Below are 10,574 nucleotides of genomic sequence, written 5' to 3'. Positions count from 1 at the left end.
TTTCTGTCAGTCTCTCGATGTTGTGTCGAGCCGACAGATGGGGTTCGTCCCTGAGAACCAATCGCTTCCGACTTCTTAGAAAAGGCCAATGAAAATTGGCGAATGAAATTTACATGCCGGACTCCGCCTCCCGGATATCCGGGTATAAAAGGGAGACAGCGTGCCTCATTCATTCACCTTTTGTTCTTCGGAGCCTTCGCTCATGATCAACAGACTTCGCTACAAGTAGCAACTACAAGACTGCCGGCTCTACGACGTGGTGCAGCAGACTGTCCCTTCCTGCGGCGACTTCCCTGGGCGTCTCGGCGGTTTCAGAAGTGTTCAAGTTTTTTCTCTAAAAGAGCAAATTTCTTCAGCGTGGCATGTCCCCTGTTCTCGTGGGTGCAACACACTCATCGAGGAGGGGGACGGACACGATGTCTGCTTCCAGTACGCTGGGGCAGATGTTGTGGATACATCCTGCCCGCACTGCGGGCGGTTGATGATTCAGACGTTGCATCACGGGTGGCTGTGTTCCCACAGGACTCAGCCACCACCTCGTCTGCTTCCCGTTACGTGACGGCAGGACTACGGCCCTGCTGCCCGCTACGGCGAGCAGCGAGGGTGATATGAGGATTACTGTGTGAACGCTAATCCGTCAGCCACTGGCTCACGGACCGTTCACAACTCGTCTCGCTCTTCTGACCGTTCCCCATGAGACAGTCCCACCGTCTTGTTCCTCAACCACGTATCGGACACGGTACGTGATGTTGAGATGTCTGTTGCAGCATCGGAGGGTGACTTACTGGCATCAGACTCCGACGATTCCTTGAAGCTCCCTCCCTCGGGGGGTCGAGCTCAGGAAGAAGCGGACGTTGAAATGTCAGCCATGCTTTCCCGGGCCGACGGCATTGGGTTGCGGTGCACCGCACTGTCTCTCCCAACGCTCGCGCCTGGATACATGGTACCTCGGGCTTGAGAGCGGCTCCAAGCCGCACTCGCCCCCAGTGCCATGTTCCCCCAGAAGTGCATGAGGAACCTAGTACGACCTGGAACGCTCCCCTCCGGCGCGTACACGTCAACTAGTTCCATCGCCCTTTCTCGATGGTGGGGCAGCTAGAGGATACGTCGATGTCCCCCAGGGGCTCGACCTAGACTCCCGTCCAAAGCACGTAGGCTTTTCGGCATCTGAGGTGTCGAGAGCTTACTCTGCTGCAGGCCAAGCTGGGATCTCTCCACGCTATGACCATCCTGCAGGTCCATCAGACCAATGTAGAGAGAGAGCTCCACGAGGGTAAGACCGACCCAGCGCTTATGCAGGAACTCTGCGCCGTCACCGACCTCACTCTACTGGCGACCAAGGTGATCGCGTCGGCCCTGGGTCGGGCGATGTCCACACTTGTGGTCCAGGAGAGACACCTCTGGATGAACCTTGCACAGATGAGTAACGCCGAGAAAGTACGCTTTCTCGATGCACCCATCTCGCAAGGGGGGCTGTTTGGTGATACTGTCGAGCTGCAGTTCTCGTCAGTAAAGGAGCAGACAGAGGATATCAAGTATATCCTCCCCAGCTGCGACTCGACCGCCCTCTGGCCGCCGAGATCCCGTGCACCGTCTGCTTCCCAGCAGCCCTGGTCCTCTTCAAGACATCAAAGAGGAGACCACCACCCCGTCAGCAGCCGCGGCAGAAGCCAAAGCGGCCCTCATGGGAAGACCCCAGGGAGATCGAGAATACCTTCAGGCCCGACCCCAGCCATTCCATTGCTGGTGGTCGATCCGGGACAGTTCCTACCCCGTCCCAACAGCCCACTTCTAAGAGTTTTCTCTCTCTCTGGGCGTTTATCACAGCCGCTCTCACCCTCTACACGATGGTGTTCGACGTCACGGCGAGACCCAATGTCGAGGATAATCAGCAGCCTAAGCACTCTCAATCGACGGTGCGTTGTGCCACATCATCATCTGGGTATTATCACAGCCGCTTTCACCCTCTACATGACGGTGTTCGGCAATTCGACGTTGTGGCAAGACCCAATGTCGAGGATAATCATCAGCCTAAGCACTCTCATTCGATGGTGCGTTGTGCTACATCATTGCCAGGCAGATAAAACTGCAGAGCCGATCTCCTCTCCGGGGCCCGCCCCCACGGCGAGGGATCCGCACTGCCAGCCATCGAACCACCCCGGGAGGTCGATGAAGCAGAACGTACCCCTAGCCTCCCTGTCTCGGTCCCTGGGAACCTGACAAGAGCTTCCCAAACCGTCACGGTGATTACGGGATACTGTCCGTCTCGGGTACGCGATCCAACTCCCCAGACGCCCGCCCAAGTTTCGTGGCATCCTCTCAACCTCAGCAGAGGCAAGGATGCTCCCGTGTTTCGGGCCGAGGTCGCCACCCCTCTGGTGAGGAAGCGATCGTGCTCGTCCCTCTAGCCAAGATGTTCAACAGGTTTTACAGCCCGTACTTCATTGTCCCCAAAAAAGCGGGGGTCGCTAGATCTGCGTACCCTGAACAGGCACCTACTCACGCAGAAGCGCATACTGGCATCTATCAGATGTCAAGATGGATTCATGGCAATCGACCTGAAGTACGCTTACTCTCATGTCTCAATTCTCCCTCGTCATCGCCCGTTCCTACGGTTCGCTTTCGAGGGTCAGGCATATTAGTACAGAGTCCTCCCCTTCGGTCTGTCCCTGTCCCCACGAGTCTTCACGAAGATCGTGGAAGCCGCCCTCACTCCCCTCAGGGAGAGAGGTGTGCGGGTACTAAACTATCTCGACGACTGGCTCATTTGACACACTCGTGAGATCTGTTATGTACACACAGGGACCTAGTGCTTCGGCACCTAGATCGATTGGGACCACAGGTCAACCGAAAAGGAGCAAGCTCTCCTCTGTGCAGAGCATACTCTTTTTTGGTATGGAACTCAACTCTGTCTCCATTACAGCGCGACTGCGCTCAGTCAGTGTTGAACTGCCTGGAATTTTTCAAGCAGTCAGCGGGAGGAGGCTCCTGGGTACATGGCATCCTCGACGGTGGTGATACCCCTCAGGTTGATGCACATGAGACCGCTCCAACACTGGCTACAGAGTCGAGTTCCCTGGAGAGCGTGGCACACCGGCAGCAGGCGGATGGTGATTACGCCTCTCTGCCGACGCACCCTAACCCCTTGGTCTTCAATGACCTTTCTACGGATGGGGGTCCCTCTCGGGCAGGTCATGAGGCACGTCGTGGTGATGACAGATGCCTCCCTGCAGGGTTGGGGTGCCGTGTGCAACGGGCACGCAGTGTCGGGGCGATGGACGGGCCCCCGCCTGCGCAGGCATATCAACTGCCTAGAGTTGTTGGATGTGCTACTTGCACTGAAGGGGCTACAACCTCTCGTGCAGGACAAGCACGTGCTGGTCCAGTCGGACAGCACAACTGCCATAGTGTATATCAACCGCCAGGGTGGCGTTCGCTCACGGCAGCTAACACGACTCGCCCGACGCCTCCTCCTGTGGAGTCCGCAGGTGAGCAGATCCCTGCGAGCCACACATATCCCAGGCGACCTGAACCAGACAGCCGATGTGCTCTCTCGTCAGTTGACGCCTCGCGGAGAGTGGCGACTCCACCCCCGCGCAGTCCAGCTCATTGGGTACAGTTCGGGTGGGCTCAGGTAGACCTGTTCGCCTCCCTGGACACCACCCATTGCCCGCTAGGGTACTCCCGTCCGAGGCCCCCCTCAGCACGGATGCTCTAGCGCACAGCTGGCCGTGGGACAAGCGGAAGTACGCCTTCCCCCCAGTGAGCCTCATTGCACAGACTCTGTGCAAGGTCAGGGAAGATGAGCATCAAGTGTACTATTTCAGCCATACTGGTCCAACCGGACTTGGTTCTCAGAGCTAATGCTCTTGACGACAGCTCCCCCCCGGCCGATTGCCCTGACGAAGGACCTGCTTTCCCAGGGGAAGGGCACGTTATGGCATCCCAGGCCAGACCTCTGGAACCTCCATGTCTGGCCCCTGGACGAGATGAGGAGATCCTAAGTGGCCTACCCCCTGCGGCGGTTAGGACCATCACTCAGGCTAGGGCCCTGGCCACTAGGCGGCTATACGCCTGTAAGTGGTGCTTCTTCTCATCCTGGTGCTCTTCTTGAAGAGAAGACCCGCGGAGTTGCTCGATTGTGAATGTGCTGTCCTTCCAGAGACTCGAGAGTAATCTCTCCCCTTCCACACTGAACGTGTATGTAGCCGCTATTGCCGCTCATCACGACCCAGTTGCTGGTAAGTCTCTAGGACAGCACAACCTGATCAATTGGTTCCTAAGGGGTGCGGGAAGGCACTGCCTCACCCGTGCTCCGTACCCTCTTGCGACCTTGATGCGGTCCTGGAGCCCCTCGGAGATGCCGCTCTTTCTCACCTCATGATGAAGACGGCTCTCCGGATGGTGCTCAAGAGGGTAGCGGACCTAAAAGCATTCTCCGTGTCCACAGATTGCCTAGAACACGGGCCCGGTGATTCTCACGCTATCCTGAGACCCCGGCCTGGCTATGTGCCCAAAGTTCCCACCACTCCCCCTACACAAGGTGGTGAACTTACAGGCGCTCCCTACCGGGGAGGAAGACCCAACCCCATCCGTGTTGTGTCCAGTACGCGCATTGCGCCTCTGCTTGGACCGCACGCAGAGCCACAGGAGCTCTGAGCAGCTCTTTGTCTTTTTTTGGAGATCAGCAGGGAGGGCTGTCTCAAACAGAGATTGGTGCACTGGATCATGGACGCCGTCACTATGGCGTACCTGTCCTAAGATCGCCTGCGCCCACTGGGTGAGAGCTCTCTCCACACGGAGTACAGCCTCCTTGTGGGCACTGGCTCGAGGAGCCTGTCTGGCAGACATCTGCAGAGCTGCAGGTTGGGCTACACCCATCAACTTCGTGAGGTCCTACAGCCTCCGCGTAAAACCGGTATCGGCTCGAGTCTTGCAGGCATCAGGCAAGACTGGCGGCCGGTAGGGTGTCCGCCTATGACAGTACCTTCCCCCCTTTCTCCTAAGGGGGTCAGTGTACTAACTAGCCTCCCTTCTTCCCCCACTGGGTGAAGAACAGGCACTTGGTAACCCATGACCTTCCCTAGGTGGACCTCCACCTCGCGGTTAACTCCTTCAGTCCGCACATTCTTCCCATGAGTTCTGCCCCATCGGTGAGACCATGTTGGTATCTCCACTAAACTCCTCCCTCCGGTAGGAAGTGGTCTCTGTAACGCATCCCCCGCTTGAGGAAGTAGCGCTTACCCAGTGGCCTTACGGTACCAGGCAGCTTCTCGCTGTTAGAGAAACAAGGCCTAGACGTTGTGCTCGACACAACGTCGAGAGGCCGACAGAAAGGGAACGTCTTGGTTATGGTTGTAACCTCAGTTCGCTGATGGAGGGAACGAGACGTTGTGTCCTTCTTGCCACAACACCTCCACAAATACAAAACACTCCACACACACAATATGCACACAGACTAACACACATACACATAGAGACACACACACGGACGCGCACGCACGCACACACACACGTACACAGACAAGTACGCGCACACACAAAGACGCACGCATGCACGCACACACACACACACACACACAGTGAGAGCACACATTTAAGATAAAGGAGAGAGAAGCACAGGTCAAATATAACAGACTATAAATAACTATATGCAATGTTAATTAAGTAAAAATTCTAAAGCAGCCCCCCCGGCCAGGCAGATGCTGTCATGGCTCTGCTTCATTTAGTCATGTTTTTCTTGGTCCTGTAGCAGAGCCATGACAAAGTCTTTGGTTATGTGTGGAGAGAAACATATTATTGTCCTTTTGACAATAATATATGTTCTCTCCAGTGTCTCGTCATTAGCCCCTCCCCTCTCGTTTCCTTGTTATCTTTACCTGAGTGTTTTATTACCCACACCTGCCCTGTGTCATTATCCCTCGTTTGTTTCTCCCTATATATACCCTCATGTTTCTTTGTCTTGTTGCTCGTGGATTGTTCTGTGTACTGTGTTCGTTTGGTCTATGTTTGTTGTTTTCAAATGCCTTGTAAGACGTTGCGTCTTTCTCCGGTTCTGGAAATTTGTTGACCAGTAAGTTTAGTCAGTGTATCTTTGTCTTAGTTTAGTTTATTTAGTGAGTGTTCCTGTTTAGTTTGTGTTATTATATTCCCCGTGTCGTTGTGTTTTACCCCCTCGTGGGTTTTTGTTTTGTCTTTTGTATTTTTGTCATTAAAAGTCTTTTGTTTAACCCCTTCACCTCTGGCTGCCTGCTGTTGGGTTTCTTTCGCGCCACGCTGATCGTGACAGATGCAAAACAGTATGCAAATGGTGGCGAGGAACCCAAAACTCTAATCGAGAAAAAAACCCTCAGGAGAACCGAGGCCCAACCAGGGGATTCCAGTTCCCCTCTGGCAAAAGCTGCTGCCTCTGCACAAGCTCCAGAGAGCTTGCACAACAAGACTAAATAAAAATAAATAAACTTACTAATAAGGTAAATTATAGTTTTAAGATTATCATTAATAATCTAATAGCATTTGAAATTTTGTGGTGAGGACGTGTCAGGTGACCGCGTCCTTCTTTATCCAGCTCTATCATCTCAGCTCTTGTCAGGTCGCCACTTCCCATTCTCCGCTCTACCATCAGGTCAGGCCATGAACTGCATCCTGCTCGCTGTGGTAACCTTGGAACAATGAGACAAGACTGGCTGAGAGTAGAGTACTGTTCTGCACTCTTTGATGCAACAAGTACATCAGTTGTGTTTTTGGTTCCGGTTGATCTAACTAATGCAGCCTAAACCCTCAGAGGATTTATATTATGGAAGAGTAGTGTATGCAAGATTAAAAAGATGCGTCTTTAGTCTAGATTTAAACTGACAGAGTGTGTCTGCCTCCCGGACAGTGCAGGGAAGACTATTCCAAAGTTTAGGCGCTAGATAGGAAAAGGATCTACCACCTGCACTTGATTTTGAAATTCTAGGTATTACCAACTGACAGGACGCCTGAGAGCGTAATGCACGTGAAGGACTGTAATACAAAAGGAGTTCATTCAAGTACTGAGGAGCTAAACCATGTAGGGCTTTATAGGTAATAAGCAAGATTTTAAAGTTAACGCGATACTTTATAGGTAACCAGTGCAAGGTTGACAGAACCGGGCTAATATGTTCATACTTTTTTGTACGTGTAAGAACTCGAGCTGCCGCGTTTTGGACCAGTTGGAGTTTTTGTAATAAGCCTGCAGGGGAACCACCTAACAATGCATTACAGTAATCAAGTCTCGATGTCATGAATGCATGAATTAACTTCTCTGCATCTGACATTGACATCATATGACGTAGTAAAACAAACCTAGGTATTAAAGGTGTGATGAACTTTTATTGTTTATTGTTTTATATACTGTTGTACGAGGTCTACTTATGACGTTCGTGTGGTTTTCACATTCAAAAACATCAAAATTAATAAGTAATAGGCTATTTTCTACCCAGGTTTTGAGGCCAGCTTGACAAACGTTCGGTTTTAATGGGCGTGCTGCATTGAAGACTTGGAAGTAAACGCCCACTGCTATGATTGGATAGCAGTTTGCATAGTAAACTTAGGTGGAGCCTTCTGTGAATTTGGTTAGACACGTAACGTTAGGTTACACATTTACCCTATTCGCACGGGATTAGTATTATCTGTGGACCTCATGTGACTTAGAAATGACCGCCCCACATCTGTATGTCATGCAAACTTGCATCATTTAAACATTACCTGACTTTACCTTTGACCTCACTGACTGATGTATTATTTTAACATTTTATTAGACACCTAACCCATTAAAGATCATGTTTATTCATCTGTCAATAAATGTTGAAGTCCGGTTATTTTTGTCATTTACTTCAGTATAAATAAAAGGTCTGATGCTGATGTACAGTGCAGTGTTATCCATCGTCACACTGTTTTATACATAGCAATTATTCCAAGTATGGGAAAAATGAATCTTTAACAGACAAATTAAATCACAAATTAATGTAATCCTCCATATTGTGAGGGACGATGTTTAAATTAAAAGAGTAAAACAATGTTGAGAATGTGCCCGCTTGGTCGTTGGGAAGTCCTCATCAGAAACATTATTTTGGTACGTTGTTGCAACAAATGTGGTCTGGTCCAGGTGCGTCTTAGGACGTAATTGCCACGTTCCAGCAATGTCCAATGTTATGTTGTCACGACGAATATGGGAATCACAATGTTACATTGCTGGTATGTTATTTGTTACATCGCTGGAACGAATATGGTAACATAACTGTGTTAACTGCATGTCTCTGACTCATTTGCCTGTTGACTGAAAACGATGAAGCCAAAAGCTTTTGAATACAGTGACGTATGTCTGTGGACGCAGATCTAATGATCGCTATGACTAATTCTTGTGTTTTCACAGTTATAATATTGCAACCTGTGAGCTGTGTTCCCAGCAAATGCAAATGTCTTTCATGCAAATGCAAATGAATTTGACATCATGTAACCGGATCATATTTGACATTCAGAGGAGGATGGGCTGCTTTTTTCTCCCTCCCTCCCATCTCATAAACCTTTACTAGCTTATATATTTTTAATTCTCGCAACTGTTGCATTAGGCAACTCAATGAGGGCTTTGAAACTGCTTTCAAACAATACGTAATGTGAATAGTTTTTGTAAAAAACTATTCTAATTGTAAAAAAGCGCTATATAAAAAATAAAGTTGAGAATAGTGCTATACAATATAATTGCATAAAAGAACGGTACAATTGTGAAGTGACTTTTAAAAGAGAATGTGTGACTGTTGTTATGAGGACAGTTATTGATTGGCATGTATTTGTTATAGTGCTGTGAGATATAAGATTGGTTTTAATGGACACGATCGATCATAAAAAACACCCTCTAAGTGACTGTCACATTAGCACATACTGTATACAAAATACACAACGACGGGAAAGTAGAGCAGAATGACATTGGGGACAGAATATATAACTGACTGAAAACATCACATCCATTAACAATCAATGAAGTTAGTGGTGTCGGTCTCGGTGAAATCTGTCATCTGTTCATGTGGTTATCAGCTCTCACACTCCCACACGACATCATGATGAAGTTCACACATGACAGACGACAGCACATGCGGATCTACTGTACTGCTGCTGTCACACTCAATCAGGTTGATAAAACACTGATCGCTCTAAATGTAGGTGAACACTAGCTGTCACGGTCCTGCCCTCTTGTTTCTGAATTTCTAGTCGTGTGGCAGGATCGCGACAGAGCCCTTAGGTTTTATGTGAGAAAGCCATGAGTTGTTTATTTGACATCTCATGTGCTTTCTCGTGTCTTGTCATTGGCCCCGCCCCTCTCGTTTCATGTATTGCTTCCCTGCCGTGTCTGATGTTTCCCACCTGCCCTGTGTCATTATCCCTCGTTTGTCTTGCCCTATTTAATGCCCTCATGTTTCTTTGTCCTGTGCTCGTGTATTGTATATGGTGTCTTGCTGCGTTCCATGTTCTGTGCCTTCCTGCTTCCCATGCCAGTGTCCTTTGTGAATTCCTCCGTTCTGTCTAGTAAGTGTTCAGTTTAGTTTTTGTCTAGTGTTTGGTTAGTCTAGTGTTTAGTCAGTCTTCGTTTTTTGTTTACCTGTGTTTTTGTTTTACCCCCTCGTGGGTTCTTGTTTTGTGTTTATTGTTTAAATAAATTCTCTGTTAACCCCTTCACCTCTGCCTGCCTGCATTTGGGCTCTCTCCCTTGTCAAATCCTGAGCGCTCAGGGTGCAAAGTGCATGCTCATAATCTGTATAAGACAAAATCCTAAGGCGTCGTGCTTTACAGTGATTTTATAGCAGCTAAGGGGCGTGAAGAGGAGTCACCAACCCTCTTAGCTGTTATAAAATTACTGTAAACCAAGACTTCACAGGGGCTATTCCATATAGGTTTCATAAATAGAAGAACATCAGACTCACTCCAGAATTAAATTGGGATTCTGAGAGTGATAGGAAGCCAGATTTCTCCACACACCCTCCAATACAGCGATTGTTTTAGAAGACCTATTGATGGATGACGCTGAAAACCTTTCACATGTGATGATAACATGTTATATATGTTATAATATACGTTAGAAGTGCCTATATGTCTTTTGTCATTTATTAATGACTTATAAACATTAGTAACCTGTGAAAGTGCACCTTATTGTAAAGTGAACAACTTTGAAAAACACAACCAAACCAAATACCAGTTACTGAAACGCGCTCAAGCAACAGAGAGGACAACAGAAATGTTTCCAACGGAAGGCAAAAAAGGTGATTGCTTGTAGTTTAAGAAGACAATTATTTGCATACACAAAACATAAGCATATGAACCTAAGCGAGTATTTGAATCAATTCTTTGCTTTTTTAATTCCAACATGTTTGTTATAATATATTAAATGCATTAAACCATGTTTGTTATGTCTCATTTGGTAAAAAAGTACTTTATCCTTTGGTATTTAGTATAGTAAACTTGTAGTATATTGTACTGGTATAATTTACAATACATAACTAGTATAATTTTGGTGTTACTCACTACGTGATATTACTTCATCCTGATTGTGGTACCAATTG

General features: G+C 48.7%; 1 protein-coding gene across 2 annotated transcripts in view; it reads left to right on the top strand.

Moving 5' to 3' along the window:
* sstr2b (somatostatin receptor 2b) overlaps positions 1-10,574 on the top strand; it is a 35,969-nt gene that overhangs the window by 17,717 nt on the left and 7,678 nt on the right. The gene's annotated exons all lie outside the window — the stretch shown is intronic.

Source organism: Triplophysa rosa, unplaced genomic scaffold, assembly GCF_024868665.1.
Source record: "Triplophysa rosa unplaced genomic scaffold, Trosa_1v2 scaffold143_ERROPOS450313, whole genome shotgun sequence".
Lineage (NCBI taxonomy): Eukaryota > Metazoa > Chordata > Actinopteri > Cypriniformes > Nemacheilidae > Triplophysa > Triplophysa rosa.
Note: the sequence above shows the minus strand (reverse complement) of the source record. Positions and strands in the feature narration are given on the sequence as shown.